Here is an 11,110-nt window from a genome sequence, read left to right as displayed (position 1 = left end):
TTCAGCGTTGCCGCTCCCTGAAGTAGGTCAGAATACATACATTCATACATGTGCATGCGCCCACAGTTGCAGACATAAACACACATACAAAAAAAAATAAATAAATCAGTAAAAACATGGCTTTTGGAGCGCTTCCATTATGAATGAGATACAGAGAAGAGTACAGTATGCAGACGACGGAGGCAAAAAGGAAGCTGGAGGAGTAGTGCTGGACAAAGAATCAGGGATTAAAAAAAGATGTGAAGAAAAAGTATTTTTATTGGTCTTATGATAGTTTAAACCTTTTATCAAGCACAGTTTATGTCCATGTGTATGATCACATAGATAGATAGACAGACAGACAGACAGACAGACAGACAGACAGACAGATACTCCGGTATCCAGTAGCTGCCAATACATTTCACAAAAAATCCACAAATGTAAACCTTATGCAGGCACTAAAAGATAAGATGGGGGATCTCCACAGGCAGAGCTGGATTCATCCTCTGGATCACACGTGTTTTTCCTTGAAGAGTCATAATAATCTGTCCAATAGCTGTTAAGATACAGTTAGGTGACAATTTAAAGGAAAAAACAACATAAACAGTCTTAAAAATGTATTTTCACAGTGAAAACTTCTACATTTTCAAAATTTTAGGGAAATTTGTGAACATTTTTTGGTGGAAAAAAAAATGGTAAAAAAAAATGTTTCATTAAGAACATTCGCGAAAATTTTTTTTTTAATGTTCTTAAAAAATATATTAGAAATTTCACTGATATATATGTAATCACTTTAGATATTTTTAGGATTTTTTTCAAGATTTTTATTCATTTCTTGAAAATACTTCCATTTTTTAATATTTAAATTTTTAAAAATTTTTATTTCTTGCCAAATTTGGGATTTAAAAAAAAACTTTTGAGGGAAACTTTTAAGAAATTTTTGGAATTTTCTTCCTGAAGATTTTGCAAGTTGTAAATTTGGGGAATTTTTTGCTGAGTTTTTGGATTTTTTTCAGACAAGGGAACAATTTTTTTGCCTGTAAATGAAGACAACAGGAGGGTTAAGTAAGGTGTTGGTCCAGAGCAACTTCAATCTACATTGGTACTGAGTCTTCTCAAACTTCATGCGAGGAATGGAATGCCATTCTTTGAAATGATATTCCACAACTTGGTGTTTTGATGATGGTTGTACAGAGCACGGCCTAACACATCGGCTCAATGTTTTCAATAGGTCTTTATCTAAGTTTGGATTTGGTGAATACAGAAGTCGTGATTCTCATCGCTTTCACTCTCATCAAACCATTCGGTGACCCCCTGGTGCCCTGTGGATGAAGACATTGTCATCCTGGAAGGATCAGGACAAACATATTTAATCGTAGGATTAAGATGATCACTCAGAGCAACTTTATATAGATTTGCAGTAATCCTTCCCTTTATGGGGACAAGTGGAGTCAAACCATGTCAGTAAAATGCCTCGTGCAGCCTAACAGAGTCACCAGATCTCCTCATTGTAGGGGTCAAAGGGTCAGACTGTTCCTTTAATTTGTCACGTCTGTATTTCAGTCATGCCCGTGTAGAGCTGTGATGCTAAATGTTCATCTAAGAAAAACAATGTTGTTTTTATACTGTGAATCATTTAACCCTCGTGTCGTCCTGCGGGTCAAAATTGACCCGTTTTAAAGTTTGAAAATGTGGAAAAAAATATTTATTTTCACAGTGAAATTCCTGATGTCCACATTTTCATCATTTTTGGGAAATCTTTGAAAATTTTTTGGTGGAAAAAAAATGTTAAAAATGTTTCTAAAGCACATTAACAAAAAAATCAACCAAAATCCAGCGAATTTCGCTGGATTTTGGTAGATTTTTTTGTGAATGTTCTTAAAGAAAATATTAGAAGTTTTACTCATATATATATTTAATCATTTTAGATATTTTTAGGAATTTTTTTTGGAAGATTTTTACTCATTTTTTGAAAATGTTTACAAGAACTTTCTTGCCAAATATGGGGGATTTTTTTAAAAAAAATAATACTTTTAAGGGAAAGTTTTAAGGAATTATTGGAATTTTCTTCCTGAAAGGTTTGCAAATTTTCAGAAATTTGGGGAATTTTTTTGCTGAATTTTTGAATTTTTTTCAGACAAAGAAACAATATTTTTTTGGGTGCCCGTAAATGAAGACAACAGGAGGGTTAAAGTGAAGCTGGTATGGAATATGATGTGTTAGTGGTGTTTCCATTACACACATGCAAAGTATGATGCATTGCAGCAAATGGGAATCGCCTTTTTAAGTAAATATTTTGCTTGCTCTGCTGTTGAACCATACATATCCCTCTTGAAATACATATTGTGGTTATGTTTTTTATGCTTGGAAGATTTGACATAAAATGATTTGAATGAAGAAACACCTTAGCTGCTCACAGCCATCAAGTTGTTCCACCAGTTATTTCCACATCATTTTAATCCAAGAAAAGCAGCTACATTCACACACCAGGGTGGAGGGTGGTGAGGTGACAGACAGACAGACAGACAAAAAGAGACGTGAGGGAGAGAAACAGGAATCGCTGCACTGTAGTCTCTGGAGCAATGATGGTCAAGCACAGTTTATTACAGACTCTCACGGTCCTCTGTAGAGGTCATTGGTGATCATTTGTTCATTATGCTGAAGAGGTTTTATGTGAAAATGAGGTGCAGAAAGATATGGATTTTCATATTGTTTTTTGGAATTCACCTTTCTTCAGTCAGTGAGCTAATAAGTCTATCTATCTATCTATCTATCTATCTATCTATCTATCTATCTATCTATCTATCTATCTATCTATCCATCCATCCATCCATCCATCCATCCATCCATCCATCCATCCATCCATCCATCCATCCATCCATCCATCCATCCATCCATCCATCCACCCACCCACCCACCCATCCATCCATCCATCCATCCACCCATCCATCTATCTTCATTAAGTTGCCACAAACTGTATCTAGTTTTAGACATATAAACACATTTTTAAAGTTGGATTTAACAATTTAATCCATTAAATGAAAAGTAAACATATTATGAAATTATGCTATTTTTTCTGTCAATTTCTTGCTTCAATTTCATTTTTTTTCATATTTTTTTCTTTCAGTTGGAAATTCTTTTGCCATTAACAATAACAAGTTTCTGGTATTATTTTGCATTAGATATGTAATTTCTGGTCTGTTTTTGTAATTTTATTGATATTTTTGTGTTTTCAAAAATGCTTTCTGCAAATTACAGGTTTCTTTTTTTTCACAGTGTAGATTAAAACAAATATAGGGCGCATAATTGTTTAGCTTCTATGTGTAAAAAGATTCTTAAATAATTACAGCACAGATTTTGCTACTCATGAATTAGGTGGTAAACGTGAATCATAATATGTCCTCATAATGAGTAGACTCACTTCTCTACTGAGCAGCATTTCACTGAGTAAATCAAGTCTGAGTTATCACTACAGTATAATAAATATAATCACCTGCAGTGACGCCTATGTGGCTAATAAGCATGTAAAACACTAGTGAGATGCAAGACTAAGTCCATTATAAAGCACAAGGTAAGGCTATATCCAAGTAATGGGATTACAGCCTTGATAAGTTAGTCACTGCCATCCACTTAATCCAGCATGCTCTCTTAAGTGAGAGCTATTTATTATTCGCTGGATTTTGGCAGATTTTTTTTCTGAATGTTCTTAAAGAAAATATTAGAACTTTTACTGATATATATGTAATCACTTTAGATATTTTTAGGATTTTTTTTGGAAGATTTTTATTAAGTTTTTGAAAATATTCACAATTTTTATTTGTTTTTATTTTTATTTTTATTTCTTGCCAAATTCGGGGATTTAAAAAAAACTTTCAAGGAATTATTGGAATTTTCTTCCTGAAGATTTTGCATTTTTTTTTTATAAATTTGGTGATTTTTTGGCTGAATTTTAAAGTTTGAAAATGTGGGAAAAAATATATTTTCACAGTGAAACTTCTGATGTCCACATTTTCAACATTTTTGGGAAATCTTTCAACATTTTTTTGGTGGAAATAAAGAAATGTTAAAAATGTTTCTTAAGAACATTCACGCAAAAAAATCAACCAAAATCCAGCAAATTTCGCAGAATTTTGGTTGATTTTTTGTGAATGTTCTTACAGAAAATATTAGAAGTTTTACTGATATATATGTAATCACTTTAAATATTTTCAGTATTTTTTTGGAAGATTTTTGTTCATTTTTTGAAAATATTTACAAGAATTTTCTTGCCAAATTTGGGGGATTTTTTTAAATCAATTTTTAATTTTTTTAAAAATCAAACCTTAAAAGTGTCCCTTAAAAGGGACACTTTTAAAGAATTATTGGAATTTTCTGCCTGAAGGTTTTGCAAATTTTCTGAAATTTGGGAATTTTTTTTGCTGAATTTCTGAATTTTTTTCAGACAAGGAAACAATATTTTTTGGTGCCCGTAAATGAAGACAACAGGAGGGTTAAACAGAAGCTGCAGCAGACCCTAAATGACTGCTGCACGTGCTGACTGTTCTGCTTGCATTAATTTAGGGTGTTTTTAATCTCTTTTTAAACACTTGTGTGTCCGTTTTTTGTATATGTATTGTTTATTTTTTTTTAATCTTTCTTCCTGCAGGGGCCTCTTACCAGGTCATCGTTGTAAATGAGAATTTGTTCTCAACTGATCTTACCTGGTAAAATAAAGAATTCTCATTAATAATTCCTTCTATTCTATTCTATTCTATTAGCTGTATGTATACTTTTGACCCAGCAGATTGTGTCAACATTTGCAGATGACCTGTTATCAATCTATGAAAGAACCAAAATGCATGATTGTTTTTTGGTGACAGGAATGCATGTGATTTGGTTATGTAAATGTCAACAGTAAACACAGTAATAAAGGAATTCTGAGCTCAGTCGCGCTTCTTGTTCCGCTGCTGCACTTCTCTGCAAAACAAACGAGCGGGAACTGCGTGCGTTCGCGTGAACTTCCCTTCCGTCAGACGCACTTGCCGAAGCGCATCCTCCGCTGCCTCTCCTCTCGGTCTGTTCCTTTAAAAAGCAGACAGCCCACGCCTCGAAAAGCGGCTTGTTCCGGCTTGCCCCTTTACATCTTTTTATCCTTGCTCCCAACATTAAACTAGTGCCCCCTGTGTCGCTCCGCAGATCGTTACGCACCGGCGTTTCTCTCCAACCGTTGGACGCTTTTATCAATCCGGGCATGAGGGATGCGTAAAACCCGCAGATCTCCGCCCGTGCGGCTCCGCGGAGGCACAGTTCGGCCACTATCACCGGCGGAGCGATACCACCATCTCCTCCTCTCTGCCTCGGTTTGCCTAACGGAGGGTGTGTAGCTCAGTGTACCTGAGAGAGGGAGAGAGTCGGTCGGCTGCTGTCGGTGAAGAGGGGCAGAGGATCGAAACTGGACCGGTGCACCTGCTGCTAACGCTCTCAGATGCATCACAGATCCTCCATCCGCTGCGGTTGTTTTGCAACTGATGATTTTTTTCCTCCTGCTATCTTGACGCGTTCCTGGGGATGTCTATGAACATGTTTATTCTGGTGCCGTGCTGCTGTGCGTGAGGTAAGTGACTTCTCCAGAGGTGCGCGCTACTTTCTCCTGCTGCTCAGATTCACATTTTTTTCTGTTGTTTATTATGAGCTGTGCCTTTTGCATTCCACCTGTTTCTTTAATGCTCAGAAATCACACAGCAGGTACATATATCATAAATCATAGCATCAAACCCGGAACCGTTTGTGCTCATCATCAATTTCTGCAACTGGTGTTGACGGAGTATGATAAGGGGGTTGTGCTTTTGCCAGTAAACCGGTGTTTTGGAGGAGAGTTGAAGCTCTCAGTAAAGCAGTATGAAAGTGTAGATATGCTGCTGCGCTGGTGGAGACTGTAATGTTTGCAGCCAAGTATGGAGATTGGGAATGTATGGAGAAACAAGCTGTCAAAGTGACTCCCGAGCCAGAGCAGCGTCCAAGTTGTGCATGTTATTTACTGTAACCTTAAGTCTGAAATCCAGCACTGTCATCATAAAGTTTAAGCATGCAGCAGGCTGCCATGTTGGACGGTTACTATATAACCTGCTGATCCGCAAAATCTGCAAGCAACCTGATCTTCTAACGTTATTATCCGAGGGGGGCACAACCACAAACTGATGGTTCACTAAGATTGCATAACTGGGTTGCTCCTGTTTCTGCAGACTCTAATAAAGCAGGCCTTCGGTGTGTATGCTGTGTTAAACCAGCAGCCGTGAGCTGCATGAGTCCCATCCAGACGCTACCCCCACACACTGTGATGACAGGCATAATGAATAAATAATCACACAAACCCACATACCCCCACTGTACGCTTGAAAACAAGTGGTGGAACAACCGTAGTAAACCTCACAGGGAAACTACTTTGGCACCGTTCTCGCTCGGTGCTGCAATTTTACAACAAAATACAAAATGATTTGTGCGGTAATGGCAGCATGTTGTGTGATTTGTCATCACAGACACCAAGTGCATTAGTGTGTTTTTTCCTTCTATTGCTGTAAACTGGATTTTAAGTGTCCAACAAGCGTCATTATTCCCCCACGTTAACATTTAACTTTGTCTTCATCTTAACTACTTGTTCACAGGCATTGTTTCCACTTCACAGCAGAGAGGTGTCGCTTCCTATTCTACTGAGGCAGGACGTTGTTGCTCACATAATTATAATCTGAATCATGTTTTAGGACCAGGGGTGGAGCTTTCCACTCGGAATCAACCTCCGCTCTCAGTGTGCTTTACTGTAAATTTTGTAATTTCTACATTTTAATCAGTGTTTTTTATTGTTGTTGGCCGTGGGTGGGTGTGGAGTTTCAGTCTCGTGCTTTTACTCACTACACTGTTCCCAGGAGGCTTAGATGATGCTTCTGTAAATGAGTTTTAGATCAAATTCTGGTTGTAGACGACAACATGCAAGACATACATGAGAGGAATAGTTTATAGCTCATTTTTAAAAGTGGTGAAAGTCATGAGAAGTACATAAACGTTTAAAAAAAATGCAAAAACAGGCTCATTAAGACAGTGCACATGTTGCATGTAGTTCTCAAACCTGGATTTAGTGATCCACTGACATCCCATGCACATTGTTGCAGCCACACACTACAGGGGATGTTGTAATTCTGGGGTCACACTGACAGGGAGAAGGTGCTGCTAGTCTTCTAATTACTCTGCATTCCTGTGCTTCAGGTTGAGCTTGTGCTCTGTGACGGTGCATGTGTGTAGTGTGCAGGTCCACCAGTCCTTTTGTTGTCTTGTTTTGTCTTGTGTGTGTCTTTGTAGTTGTATGTGTCACAGGAAGGTTTTTGGGGGTGATGTGTTGACGCAGGGCTTGATCGGCCACGCTGAGGCCCTGCATTGCTTCTAGTAATGAGGAATAAATCTCTTCATTTTTCTACCTTTGACAGTCAAAATTAGACGTTGACCAATATGTTTTTTTCAAGGCTGGACCGGATTATATTATTGATATCTTAGTAATCAACAGTAACTATTGTTTGGGACAGATATACTCCACGTTTAAAGTGAAAATTAAAATCTTGGCATCAAAATTTAGACACCCTGGTGGCTCAACTGGTTGAGCCAGTGACGCTTAAATGCAGCGGCCTGGGTTTGATTCCAGCTCATGGCCCTTTACTGCAGGTCTTCTCCCTTACTTTCCTGTCTGCCTCTTTACTGATCATGTCAAAAATGGCCAAAAAAATAACTTCAAAAGGAAAAATTTAGAGTAACACAAACTCCAATGCAGAGCTGTTTATTTATCTTTTGCATAAGTTTGATAAAACTAGAACTTTTCAGCATTGATCCTTCCATGTTTATGTTGTTGGTTATTATTCATAATGTGCAACCAATCAGGTAGTGCTGAGGCCCAAATATATCGAAAGACCACAGATTGACTACAGCTAGGAAAATGAATTTATCTGATAGGGAATGAGGCTACACAGTGGCTTGGTGGTTAGCACTGTAGCCCTGTGACAGACTGGTCACCTGTCCATGGTGTCCCCTGCCTTTGCTCTAAGTCAGCTGGGATAGACTCCAGCCCCCCTGCGACCCTAATGAGGATAAAGCAGTGTATAGATAATGGATGGATAAGTTTGGGTAAACAAGAACTTTTCAGCATTTATCCTTCCATGTTGATGTTGTTGGTTATTCGTCATTATGTGTAACCAATCAGGTAGTGCTGAGGCCCAAATATATCGAAAGACCACAGAGTGATTGCAGCTAGAAAAATGAATTTATCTGATTGGGAATCGGTTACAAACAACTTTGTGTCCCACTGGCAGCAAAACAGCCCCAGGGCATAATACTGCCACCACCATGCCTGACAGTAGGTTTGGTGTTCTTGGGGTTAAAGGCCTCACTTTCTCTCTTCCAAACATATTTCTGGTCCTCATTTCCGAATAGCTCAATTTTTGTCCCGTCTGACCACAGAACTTTCCTTCAGAGGACTTTTTTTGTCCATGTGACCAGCAGCAAACTACAGTTGAGCCTTCAGGCACAGCTTCAAGAGGAAATGCTTCCTTCTTGCATGGCAGCCTCTCAGCTCATTGTGATGTACTTACAAACAGTTGTTTGGAGACTCAAGACTGCCATAATGTACAGGTTTTAGCAAGTGTAAACTTTTGTTCATGAAGGTACATACACTTCCAGTCAAAAGTTTGTCCAAACGTTTTTCCATGTTCCAAGTTCCATGGACAGGAAGGTTCTCCTAAAGGTGGAACTTCTTCATGCTGGGGTGGAGCTATATAGTTCTGTTGACTAAATAATGAAGATTGTCTACTAGTTGTATGTTTGTCACCAACACTGGGGTAGATGGCTTGAATGCAACTTTAACTTTCATATCTGTAAGTGACAAAAACCATGAGTTTATCAGAACCATTAAATAATGAGCATAGATGTTGTTCTGTTAGCTGCCGACTTTTTTTTAAAGTTTGTCCAAACGTTTGACTGGTAGTGTATAAATACTGGTCCTTAAGTAGTCAACATTGAAAACATTCAAAAACATTAAGTGAGAAAAAAGGGATGACATGTGACTAAGTTCTTAGTGTCAGAACTGGCTCAGTGTTGTTGCAGTTTTATGTGTTTGTGTTCATCTCAAACCCAAACCTAAAGGTGTCAGAGCAAATTTATGGTGACAGTTTGTCAAACACAGTACAGTCAGTGAGTGTCTTCCAGTTTTGTATAAACTGTGTGCTGTTTGGCTTAAAATTGGCTCAAATCTGGTGTAGGCAGTGTTTTATTTTTGGCATCATTGGGCAAAAATTCTATTTGAACCTTTTAGCATATTATAATTCAAGTGATCTGAGAGGAAACTAAACTTCTGCAGCTCCTCAGGCTTCAAAAAATAATCTAGATTTTTGCCAGTCATATGGCTTTTTGTTGATCAAGTGAGATAAACAGCATCAGCGTCGAAAACAGGATGTGTTGGGTTAGACCCAGGGCACTGCCACAAAGGAGTGTTAAGGTGTGAATCCTATGTAGCCACAGTGTTGACTTTTAGCTCAACAATGTTTGCACATTGGAAGGAGGGAACAGCCGGCATTTCTTTCCCGCCTTTTTTCAGATCTTTGCATACTGCATCTTTAAAATACAAACGTTCGAGCCATAGATCATCTTCTTTATTGACACTGTAGCGCTGCTGTCCCTGATGTGTCTCGCTACAGATAAAGAGGTTCAGTCGAGGTAACTGTGTCGCCTCACTCCACTGGGTCAACGGAGACACTGAAGCTGGAAAGTGGAAGTCAGAATGCCCTGACGCATCACAGTCACAAACTACTGGCTGCAAGGACAGAAAGACAAGGAGTGAGGACACCATAACAAACCCTAACTTTATCTCTTACCCCAACTCTAACCCGTCATGTGTAGTGGGTGTGTACTGCTTTGATTTGTTTAACCCTCATGACGTCCTCCGGGTGAAGATTGACCCGGTTTAAAGTTTGAAAATGTGGGAAAAAAAAAAAAAAATTCACAGTGAAACTTCTGATGTCCACATTTTCAACAATTTTGGGAAATCTTTGAACATTTTTTGGTGGGAAAAAAAATGTTAAAAATGTTTCTTAAGAACATTCACGTAAAAATCAATCAAAATCCAGCGAAATTCACTGGATTTTGGTTGATTTTTACGTGAATGTTCTTAAAAAAATATTAGAAGTTTTACTGATATATATGTAATCACTTTAGATATTTTTAGGATTTTTTGGAAGATTTTTACTCATTTTTTGAAAATATTTACAAGAATTTTTTTGCCAAATTTGGGGGATTTTTTAAAAATAAAACTTTTAAGGGAAACTTGTAAGGAATTATTGGAATTTTCTTCCTGAATGGTTTTGCAAATTTTCAGAAATTTGGAGAATATTTTTGCTGAATTTTTGGATTTTTTTCAGACAAGGAAACAATATTTTTTGGTGAAATGAAGACAATAGGAGGGTTAAAATCTGCTTCCATTCCACTGCTGCTGTTTTCAGAATCGCTGTTTCTATGGGAAACTGCTATGACAAGAACACAAAGCTAACAAGCTACATGCTAAAAAAGGCTGCAAAATCTTGAGCTGCACACAAAAGATGCTTCTCAAAAATATCTCCAGGAGTGCAGTCCAGGCCTGTGCTTGATGCAGAAACACAGCTTTCCGTTTTGTTTCTCAGCTGCACCATTTGACCTGATTTTAGCCCACCTGACCTTTTTCCTCTTCCAGCTCGAACATGGTGAGAAGATCGGTCAGTGTGGGAACCCAACTGTAACCCAGTCGCAAGTTTCATTTTAAGTTCACATTTAATACCAACCCTAGAAAAGTGAGTCACCCTTCTGTAGAAATATTCTCACCTCCAACTTCTGATAAACCACAAAAAAAGAAAGAAACCTTGGTCAGTCTCTATCTTCCTCTCTTTGAGACATGCCAAAGGAAACTCCAGATGCCCTCCCCCACACAGAGGGGGCCAAGTGAGGACTCACTGCTGTCCTGAGCCAGATGATAGCTCGCCAACTGTTGGCTGTAAAGACACAATGTACTTCTCATCCTCCGCTCAGCAGAGTGGGTGGCTCAGCAGGCCCCTAAAACAAATAACTGCTCACATCTACAAAGCCTCCTTTC

General features: G+C 38.2%; 1 protein-coding gene across 5 annotated transcripts in view; it reads left to right on the top strand.

Annotated features, from left to right (window-relative positions):
* The first annotated feature begins 5,096 nt into the window (after positions 1 to 5,096).
* rc3h2 (ring finger and CCCH-type domains 2) overlaps positions 5,097 to 11,110 on the top strand; it is a 42,730-nt gene continuing 36,716 nt past the window's right edge. For 2 of the 5 annotated variants that reach the window (XM_055019275.1, XM_055019280.1), the window contains exon 1: positions 5,100 to 5,572. The gene's annotated coding sequence lies outside the window, so the exon portion shown is untranslated. Of the gene's footprint in view, positions 5,573 to 9,686; positions 9,826 to 11,110 lie in introns of all 5 variants that reach the window. The other 3 variants (XM_055019276.1, XM_055019279.1, XM_055019278.1) reach the window with 3 other exon arrangements.

This window comes from Amphiprion ocellaris, chromosome 17 (genome assembly GCF_022539595.1).
Source record: "Amphiprion ocellaris isolate individual 3 ecotype Okinawa chromosome 17, ASM2253959v1, whole genome shotgun sequence".
Lineage (NCBI taxonomy): Eukaryota > Metazoa > Chordata > Actinopteri > Pomacentridae > Amphiprion > Amphiprion ocellaris.
This window is presented reverse-complemented; position numbering and strand designations above follow the sequence as displayed.